The sequence below is a fragment of the Arachis hypogaea genome, chromosome 7, assembly GCF_003086295.3.
Source record: "Arachis hypogaea cultivar Tifrunner chromosome 7, arahy.Tifrunner.gnm2.J5K5, whole genome shotgun sequence".
NCBI classification, from domain to species: domain Eukaryota; kingdom Viridiplantae; phylum Streptophyta; class Magnoliopsida; order Fabales; family Fabaceae; genus Arachis; species Arachis hypogaea.
In genome coordinates, this window is record NC_092042.1 from 12,535,231 (window position 1) to 12,546,664 (window position 11,434).

At 34.3% G+C, this 11,434-nt stretch overlaps 1 pseudogene; it reads right to left on the bottom strand.

Moving 5' to 3' along the window:
- Window positions 1-326: 326 nt before the first annotated feature.
- On the bottom strand, window positions 327-1,135 carry LOC112701145 (NDR1/HIN1-like protein 3; annotated as a pseudogene).
- Between the last annotated feature and the right edge of the window lie 10,299 nt (window positions 1,136-11,434).

The following is an 11,434-nucleotide window of genomic DNA, read 5'->3' on the forward strand; positions in this document are numbered from 1 at the left end:
TACTTTTTTATGCATATTATAAACATTGGAAAAATACCACATAGCTTTCACAAGTATACAACACAATTCATATTCATTTAAATTAACAGATAAACCCTCAAACCCACAAAGAAAGGAATAAAAGAAGACAGATTTAATAAGCGATCGATTTGAAGTTTTGCACTATGAAAGCATAGTTTATTCTTTACGAGAAAGTCCAGGAGATCAGTAAATTTTATAGTTTTTAGCCATTAATTAATTATCAATGATATTTTTAATGGTGTAAAATTATATTCAATGGTATAAAATTATTTAATTTATTTTTAATTGTTAAGTAATAGCCAAAATTTAACAAAAATATTAGTCCTAACACTTCTTATTATTTATTACATGGAATCATGTATACTGATTCACATTATTATACAAAGTCAAATAAAAAATAAATAAAATAAACAAACGAATTAACTTAAATAACGATCAAATCCAATCCAACAGGATTGCCTATCTTACGCATTGCCACCCTACACGTAAAAATCAGAAATCAATATCGCACTTGGTGGGCGTAAAGAAGGTGAAAGCATTGGTGGCATTGACGAATGGAACCTTGAGATCACACTTCACTTTGGGCCTGTAAGTGCGAGTAATAACATCACCCAGCCTAAACCTCATCCTGAAGTAGAGCTTCACGTAGATATCAAAAGACCTACTGTTCTTGTCATCGCTGATCTGTGAATAGCGGCTATAATCAAGAAAAATGTTCTCTTGTCCGGAGAAAACACCGCTCATGGCGTTGGTTTGCTTCTTGTATTGCCTAAAGGAGTTCATGAAAGTGATGACGTCGGCGGTGGCGAATTGCGTGTCCATGAAGAAGGCTTTGGCTAAAACCTTGTCGTAGTAGATGCTGAGCTTCTTGTTTGAGCACCATGTTGTAGCGGAGTTGGGTGGTGTTGCTGTTGTAATCGAATTGCGTTATCTCTGCTTCCTTGACGTACAACTTGAATATGCGAGGTTGAACCTGGTTGAATTATTATCAGCCATGCTTAATTAATTAAGAGATAGAAATAGATGTGATGATTGAATTGTTGTGATGATGAGTATATATAATAGAATTGTAAAAGAAGGCACTAACGCGGTTGTGGAATTGACCGGGGTGCATCTTTCGATACATGTAGCATTGTTGAATTCACTCTCTTTTCTCTGTATCTTCCGAAATCGCCACGAACCAACTGAAGAAAATTCCACGCGAGCTCAATGAATTCAATAAGTTTCTCTTCAAAATTATTAAAACAAATCGATTTTTATGGACTGTTTCATACATGTTCATGTAAAAATAATGATAGTAGTTAGCTTTACCTGAATTTCTCCTGTGGGAATTATATGGAGACGCGCCAAATTTTGGTACAAAAGTTAGAAGTTGTAATATATTATTTATATAACACTTACTCTACGGGACACGTTAAAAATATCTTTTTATAAATATTTTTATTTAAAAATATAATTTATTTTTTTAGTTCTATAAACTATAAAGTACGGATACTTCTTTGATTTATCGGATATACATCAATATTCGTTTGACACGCATGTTTTGTGTGTTCAACTGTATCTTAATAAAAAAATAAAAAATTATTCATTAAACATGTTTAAATATACTTAAATATCATCACATATTAACATGTTCAATCTTATTTTTAACGTATATTTTTTAAATGAATTCAGAAATAGAGGCGATTAGCCGTCGATATAATCCTAATTATTATTTAAGCTTGGATGCATAATTAGACCTTCAAGTCCAGAGACTCGCTGCGTATCCAAATTCCAAATATTCATTTCGTTTTTTAGTTACTTGGTTGATTACATGTACTATCACTAAGCAAATTTAGTCTTTTATTTTTTGGAGCACAAAATAGTAGTAATTAGTTCTTACTGTAGTATTACAATGCTCATATACTTTGTACTTCATTATATCGTATTACAAGGATTCATTCAAAATATTTAAAGAATCTTTTTAAGAAAATTAGTAATATTAGGGTGACGTGTTGCTTTAGGTGAGTTATAACTCCACTTAATCAATTATTTGAGGTGTGTTATAAATTGGCTGTTTTAACGAAGTTAGGTTGGTCTAGTGGTTAGCTCACTAGTCCGCTTAAGTAAACCAAAATAAATCGGCTGTTTTAATTATGATGAATTAGTATTTGATCTTAATTGTAGGCTTATTCATGTTAATGACCTTAAATGACATAGTTTTTTTATATTTATTTTTTTATATTTATTTAAGAAGTTGTAAATTTGAATCTTTTTATTTTTGATAAAAAAAATTGTAGGCTTATTCATAACTTACAATAATAATCTTATGAGATTGCTACACATACTTGTCTTTTTGGCATTCCTCCTCTTCCTTCTTCTTTTTCTTTTCTTTTTTCTTTATATTTCTCCTTCTTTTTTTTGCGGTCTTTCTTCTTTTTCTTTGCTTATTTGATTCTCACCGTCATTCTTTTTGTTGTTGTTATTGTTGTATTTTTTCTCCTCCTCTTTCTATTGATTTTACAACATTATATATATATATATATATATATATATATATATATATATATATATATATATATAATTTCATTTTTACTCCCAAGAAGAATTATAAGAAAACGAAATAAGAAGATGAAGAAGAAGAAGCAATAGAAGATGAAGAGGAGGAAGAAGAAGAGTTTTGAATTATGCAGAATTTATCAGAATAAAAATACACCAAAATTTTTTAACAATACACAGAAATTTCTTAGTTTTTACACCGAAATTTTGCTACAAATACACAAAAATATTTTCTTTAGTGTTGCATTTTTTATTTTTTTCTTTATTTTAGTTGAATGAATATAGGTTCATCCTCTTCCAAGTAATGTTGTATCATTATGTGCTTCTTCATCTTCTTTGTTTAATTTTTTTGTTTTTATTCTTATTAAGAAAGTAAAACAAGAAGAAACTTGAGAAGATAAAATAAGAAGAAAAAGGTGAATAAGAAAAAATAAAGAAGATGATGATGATGGTGAAAAAGAAGAAGAAGCAGCAGCAGCAGAAGATGATGAAGATGAAGAGAAAGAGGAAGAATTTTGAATTATGCAGAATTTATCAGAATAGATATACACAAAAAAAAATTTATAGTTCACCGAAAGATTTTCAAAATACACCGAAATATTTTCAAAAGTACACAAAATGAGAATGGAACAGATTCATCACAATAATAATTCAGATTCAAAACTTCTACACTGAAAGTTTGCTACAAATGCACAAAAATATTTTCTTTTATGCATTTTTTCATCTTTTTTTTTCTTATTTCTATTTTACTTTTAGTTGAATGAATGTAGGTTCATTTTTTTCAGATAATTTTGTAGCATTATATGTTTCAAGTAAAATAAGAAGAAACTTAAGAAGGTAAAATAAGAAGGAAAAGATGAAGAAGAAAAGAAGAAGAAGAAGAAAATGATGAATGATGATGATGAAAAAGAAGAAGTAGCAGTAAAAGACAAGGAGGAGAAGGAAGATGAAGAGTTTTGAATTATACAGAATTTATCAGAATAAAAATACACCGAAAAATTTTTACAGTACACTGAAAGATTTTCAAAATAACCCGAAATATTTTAAAAAATACACCAAAGGAAAATGAAACAGATTCATCACAATAATAATTCAGATTCAAAACTTCTACACCGAAATTTTGCTACAAATGCACAAAAATATTTATTTTAATGCACTTTTTTCTTTTTTTTCTTATTTATTTCTTTCTTTTAGTTGAATGAATGTAGATTCATCCTCTTTCAAGTAATTTTGCAGCATTATGTGTTTCTTCTTCTTCTTTGTTTGATTTTTTTGTTTTTTATTTTTGTTAAGAGAGTAAAACAAGAAAAACTTGAGAATGTAAAATAAGAAGGAAAAGATAAATAAGAAAAAAAGATGGTGATGGTGGTGACAAAGAAGAAGAAGCAATAGCAGAAGATGAGGAGGAAGAAGAGGAAGAGTTTTGAATTATCCAAAACTTATTAGAATAAAAATACACCAAAAATTTTCTACAATACACTAAAAGATTTCCAAAATACACCGAAAATTTTCTAAGCTACACTTAAACGAAAATGGAACTGATTCATCATAATAATAATTTAAATTCATAACTCCAACACTGAATATCTTTATTAATTGTGACACAAACTCAGTTTAAAAACAACACACAAAAATGACTGAATTATCAACAAAAATACATCCAAATCAATTTTGAATCAAGCAACGTCATCAATATGGCAAAAATTTTATGATAACGATAACAATAATGACGACAACAATAGCGACGATACGTATAAAAAGAAGACGACGATGACTTTAATGATGATGATCATAATGATAAAGATGATGGAGGAGAAGGAGAAAAAGGAAGAAGGATAAAGATGATGGAGGAGAAGGATGAAGATGATCAAGATTCTTCTAAACTTGTGGAGACTGAGAGCTTTAATGAAGATGTCAGCCAATTGAACTTGTTGGGATATATGATGGAAGAAGACGTTGCTGCACAATTTCATCTTGAACAAGGTGGCAATTGACTTCAATGTGTTTCGTACATTCATGAAAAATGGATTTTTAGCAATGTGCAGGGCCGCTTGACTATCGCATAGGTGAATGGGCAGGATGAGGTACGAATAAATCAAAAAGGAGATCCTTAATCCACTTCGATTCGCGTGTCACCTTAGCCATTGAGCGATACTCAGCTTCAGCAAAAGAGGCAGAGACTGCCTGTTGTTTCTGAATTTTTTTATGAAGTGAAAAAGTTGCCAAAGTTAAACAAACCACCCTATAAAAGACTTGTGAGTTAGAGAACAACTCGTCCAATCGGAGTCACACTACCCATATAAGTGTAAATCATTGTCCCTTGGGAGCAGAATACCTAGGCTAGGATGGCCCTTTAGATAACTAACAATTCTCAAAGCAGCTTGCCAGTGTTCTATGCGAAGAGTTTGTAACTGTGACAAAATAGTCACACTGTAAGCTAAATCGGGTCTAGTAAAACATAAGTATATCAACCTTCCAATAAGTCGGCAATAGCTACTAGGATTAGAAATTATAGGATCAGTAGCTGATGCTAACCGATGATTTTTCTTACATGATGTAGTGGCCGGCTTAGCACCGAACACCCCCACCTTCAGTGGTGATGTCCAAATCATATTTTCTCTGACACAAGAAAATGCTAGTGGGAGACCAAGCAACCTCAATTTTCAAGAAATACTTTATCCTACTTAAATCTTTCATGTAGAAGCACTGGTGAAAATATTGTTTAAAATTATAAATTATAGCACCATTATTTTCTATAATTACAAGGTCATCAACATACACTAGCACAACCAAGCTACTTGTACTATCGATCAACCAAGAAAAAAACTTTTTTCAAAGTAACTAAAACTTCCGTCTTTTTTTTTCAACAAATATATTCAGACCGCACGTGAATAATCATCCACAATAGTTAAGAAATATGATACTCCACATGAAAAAGAGGTTCTATAAGGTCCCATAAGTCATAATGAACAAAATAAAAAATATTTAATGCATGATACTCACTCAAGGAAAATTTATTTCTTGTTTACCTGGATTTTTCACAGTGAGAACAGGAAAGAAAGAAAAGGGTAAAGGGAGAAGAGAGGGAGAACAATGAGGAGGGGAGAGCATCATCGGCAGAGGAAGACGGAGGAGAAGTCACCGCTGTCCAGCTCGCCACCGCACTCTGCCCTGTCTCGCGTTGTCACTACGCAATGCGTCGCCGACAGCCATGCAAGGAGGTGGCGTCGCCGTCCCGTGGAGCTGCGTCGCCGTCATCATCGCAAGGAGCGTTGCGTCGCCGCAAAACTGTCGCCGTCATCGAGCTCGAGACGGAGAAGAGAGCGCGGTCGATGAGTGAGAAAGGATGGAGGCTAGGTTTTGTCGCTGTATAACTCCATTGCTACCTCTAATGTGCCCTGTTGAAGCTTCTGGAGCCCGCTCCAGCTTTTTTGCAAATTTTATTAACCTCATTGCTGGTACATTTCTCACTTAAAACATGAAGCATTTGCATAATTTTAAATATGGATGTCCTAATCTCTTATGTCAAATATCGAATTGATTCTCTATTTTTATGTGACAAGCTTGAGTCTTGTGTGTGCCACGATACCAATAAAGTCTATCTTTTCGTTCACCTGCTCCAATAAGCATTTTGAAAGTGCGATCCTGCATAACACAAACTTTGTCAATTAAATTCACAAGACAATTTTTCTCATCTATTAATTGAGAGACTGAGATCAAATTGTATTTCAATTCAGGCATATAAAGAACATTTTTTAACTCAAGCCCTCCGTCAAGTATCACTGTTACTTGCTTGCATGCTGCCACCTATTCACCATCAGGTAACCTTACTGGACACCCTCGTGTAATTTTTCTTTTCCACAAATTTTTCAAGATTCCAGTCATGTGGTTGGATGCACTACCATCAACAATCCACAAATTAAACATTCTCTTACCGATCATTTTTTCATAATCGTCAGGCTTTTGCTTGTCAATCATATCTAGTATCGCCATCCACGGTTCATTAGTTGAACCTATCTTCTTAAGTTTATTCGTGTCTGCATCATCGGCCTGACTTCAACTAGCATGCATCACATTTGCACGTGCTTGAGCTCTATGGTTTTCAGCCCCTTGATGCCATGAACTTTTGTCACTACTCCTTCCTTCATATCATGGCCATTCTTTTCACATTTTGAGCAAGTCACCATCTTTTCTCCATAGTAACCATGTCCTCTCGCTTTGCTTCCTGTTTGTATTGCAATGCGCACAACCATCCCTCTTTCTTCTATTGACTTCGTGATTGTTCTGACTCTCTTCTCCTAAATCTACATCGTGTAGATACAGTTCAATGAGGACAAAGAATCTGCTGCCAAGATATTTGACCTTACCATGCCATAGCTTACACCATCTAGTCCCATCAACAGCTGATGAACCTTCTCTTCCTCTCTTCATTTCTCAAGTTGACTTCCAATTCCGCACTTGCAACTGCTACAGATACAAATAGGCATTTGTTCACAATTTGCTAGTTCATCCCATAGGACCTTTAATTTTTTAAAATAAGTTTTCATGTTCATACTCTCTTGCTTGCATATTGACAAATCCACCTTTAGTTGCTGGATCCACGGGCCATTCACCACAGAAAATCATTCCTTGATGTCTTCCCACAACTCTTGTGCGGTTTCTGCATAATCCACAGTCGATCGCAGATTTGGTTTGATTGTGTTCAAGATCCACTATATGATCATGGACTGTACCGTCCACCAGTCCTCTAGTTCGGCCACATTTTTCTTTAGTTGGGAGTGCGTTTTATCGATAAATTCCCATTTTCTCCGAGCACGAAGAGAGATTTTCACAGCTTTGACCCATTCATTATAATTTTCTCCACACAGTTATACTTGCGTGATTATGTTGCCAGGGTTATCACCATATGGCGAGTAAATCTTTATCGTCCCTCCTTCTAGGATTTTTTATTTTTCTCCAATGTTCTTCTCTGATTTTGCAGCTACTGCCATGGTTTTACAAGCTGCCCTTCATTCTTTTTTTGTGTTTGTTGGGTATCAGAGCACGTGCTCTGATACCATAATAGAAATTGTTCTGTCCAATCTGCTTTCTTCATTTCATAAACCACACATATATACAACTGATATCCTCACACAGCAGCAAAACTTTTCTAAAATATCGAGACTAATTATAAACTAAACAACAGAAATCCTCCTAAATTATATACAAACTGATACTATCTATATTTACTTGTATTTCCAAATTACAACTCAGCTATTGATTGATATTTTCTATATTTCGCTAAGCTTTTCATTATTTTCTATATTTGTGATGCAGATTTTTGCAAACTACTATCAGCAAGTACACCGAGTCGTATCAAGTAATACCACGAGAATGAATTATCATTCCTACGAGGATTAATAGACTAAGCATGCAATAGTCAATTAATTAATCTAGTCAGACAATCAAAATTTAGGGTTTTAGAGATCTTTAGCATAAAACAGTGAATTAAATAGGTAAACAGTAAATGATTGAGAGAATAATATGGGTAAAAGAGTTAAGGTTTCAGAGATGTTAAACTTTAGGAGGAATGCTTTTCACTTTCGACTTTAATCATGTAAGATGTATCTATGGCAAATCATTAGTAATCAAATCCCAATCCCTTGGTAATTCAATTTCTCTTAACTTAATAAACCACCAATTCCTTGATTAATTGATTATGAAAAGAGGTGAAGTGCATTCATTGATTTAGAAACCACACAATTCACAAGAGTTAGCCCTAGTTGATTCCATGTCACTTATCAAGTCTAGTTTCAAAACTTAAAGAATTGTGAGAAGGAGTTTTCAAGCTTAATTCCAAAAACCAAATTTTTCAATATAATCATTAGAATTCAGTTAAGATTAGAATAATTTCCCAATAGAATCGAACCCTTGTGATGAAGAACGAAATTTTTTTCTTGAGAAAACATCAATGCATTAATGAAAAGTAGACAAGCTATAACATTAGTCCATTAGAATTAACAGAGCTTCTAACCGTAACCAAGGAAATTAGTGACTCGTGCTAAGCTTCAAAACCAAAAATAATATATCAAAAATAGCCAAAAGGTCCTCCGTCAAAGTTTTTAAGAACCTTTTATACTAAATCCTAAAACAAAACCTAAAAATCAAATTCAAATTAAAATCTCACAGAATCAAATCATATCTTCCGCAATTAATCTTCAGCTCGCTTTGTGATTTAGATCCAAAGCTTAGTGCTTCAATCCTTTAGCATACAATGTGGGCTTGGAGTGATACTTGATTTGCTTATGGGCTTTTGGACTTTGGACGTGTGGCACGCCCGTTCATTGGCGTGTTGCACACCATGAATTTTTCAAGCCCTGTGAGCATCCAACTTGGACGTGTGGAATGCCCACTCCTTGGCGTATTGCATGCCAACTTTTAGCATTGGATGAGGCTTCGAAGGCGTGTAGAAATGGCACGCCCTTGTTGATTGGCGTGTGGCATGTCACAAAATTGCTTAATTCTGGAAGTCTACCTTGGCGTGTTGCACGCCTCCCTCTTAGCGTGTTGCATGCCAACTTTGAAGCTTCATATGGGGATGCCTTCCTTGGGCGTGTGGCACGTCCACCCTTAGTGTGTTGCACGCCTATTTTTTGTTTTAAAAGTGCCTTGAATTTGAGTGTCTGAAAAGGTGGCTCAACGTGCCACGCCCTTGTATTGACATGTGGCACACTAGCTTCTCTTTTGGTCTTGGAGAGCTTGATCCATGGGCGTGTGGCACGCCCTCTTGCTGGTGTTTTGTACGCCAGCTTCAACCTTTCCATCCTGGGAGGCTTGTCTTGATGTGTGTCATGCCCTTGCCTTGGCGTGTTGCACGCTACTTAAAAAGGCCAAAGTTGGAGTCCTTAGAGTTGGTTATTGCTGGGCGTTTGGGGCGCCTCTTTCTAGCGTGTGGAATGCCACTTTTTGTACCTAGGAGTGGAGCTGGCGTATGGCACACCAATGGTTTCTGGGAGGTGCACTTTGGCAAAGAAACAGGGTCGCAGGCATGTGGCACGCTAAGGTTGGGGTCTGTTTTTATGCGCTGGAAGATGAAGATTGTTTGTGATCCAAATTGAACGTTCACTATAGACTATTATATATTATTGGAAAGCTCTAAATATTAGCTTTCTAATGCCACTGAAACCACTTCATTTGGATCTCTATAACTCAAGTTATTCTTGTTGGAATATAAAGAGGTCAGGGTTGCAAATTCTCTTTAAACTTCCTTGGGCTAGTTTTCAACTCTTGCTTCCCTGGGAGGTTGTTTCCTCTTGCATGCCACCTTCCTTGCTTCTTCCAAAGGTTTCTTTGATTGTCCATCTCTTTCTTTGATTTTGTCTAAAATCTTTCAATAATTTTCTAAATATATCTCAAAAAACATTGATTAAAGCACAAAAATCTCAATTAAAATAAGAAAATCATTAACTTTATTCAAAGAAAAAATTTCAAGAAACATTGATTAAAAGCATGAAAATCTTAATAAAAATCAGAGATCACTAATTTTATTCAAAGAAATAATAACTAAAAATAACTAAAGATGTTCATACATCAATTTGGCTAAGCTTTCCGTTATTAATAATATATATAGGGTATGTGATTATTTTCTTTAAGTAATCATTCTTTAACTCATGGTGAAAATTCAAATGCAGTATCTTTATGTGAAGTTAATATTTAAGAACTGTGAGATAATTTGATAAATTTGATTCAATAATCATCCAACGAATTTTAAATATCTTTACATGAATACAACTATTTGTGAGTTTTTATTTTAGGTTACATTTGTTTGTTGAGACATGAAAACTAATATATAGACATGGTGGTATATGTCAACAGTTTGTTTTGTGAGATATGAATTTTTTATAGACACGGTTGTATATAAATACACATAAAATACATGTATTTTGTGTTCTTCCTTAAAACTAAGACACTGAGACACAATGGATATGACACAAAATTTGACTTTTTTACTCTTTCACTCTTTGTTCTCCCTCCTCATTTTTCTCTTTTTCCTTTTTTCTCTTCTACCGATACTCTTCTCTCTTGCTTCCTCCACCGTCGCTGCTATCGTCCCCGCGTCCTCTTCTTTTTGTCCTCCCTATTTTACTCTCCAGATCCTCTTCTCTTTTCATCTAGATCTATACTCCCACACCTACCATTTGAATTAAACAATATCCAAAAACGCAAATTGAAATAAAGAGAGAGAGAACTAAAAAATTGAATATGCATCTAGACCGTACAAGCGATGGATCCTAAGTCAAAATCAGAAACTATTGATAAAAATGACCGATTTTATAATTATTAACAGTGGAAGAGGGACGGGACTAGCGTCCCAGATGAGGACAATGGCGGGACCGAAGCTGATCACAAAGCCATCAACGAGCCACTAAAATGCCAAGCATTCAGTGTTGCTCAACGTTCCCAACTCAGCGCCGCCTCAACTCCCCTTCGCTTCTCTACCTCCATCAGCATTCTCCCCTTTCTTTTCACCTTTCTTTTTCTTTGGAAAAACTATCAAAAGTATCCATGAAGTTTACGAACGCTGATAAAAATACCCATAAATTAAGGAAATTAATGATGTACCCATGGAAGATGAGTGCCGTATGACAAAAGTATCCAAACCCTAATTTTTTGTTGATTTTTTTAATAAAATTTTCAAACTATCCCCACCCTCAACCTCAACTCACTTTTATAATCTTCCATAACTCAACATGCACCTTTAAAACTTGTCATGGAGTCCAAAACTACTCCTACAATAGATGAAATAAACCTTTTATGGTAAAAATTTTGGATAATAACGCAACAGAGGATTGCAGCACCGAAATTAACAAAAGAATCAATCAATACCGATGAAGAA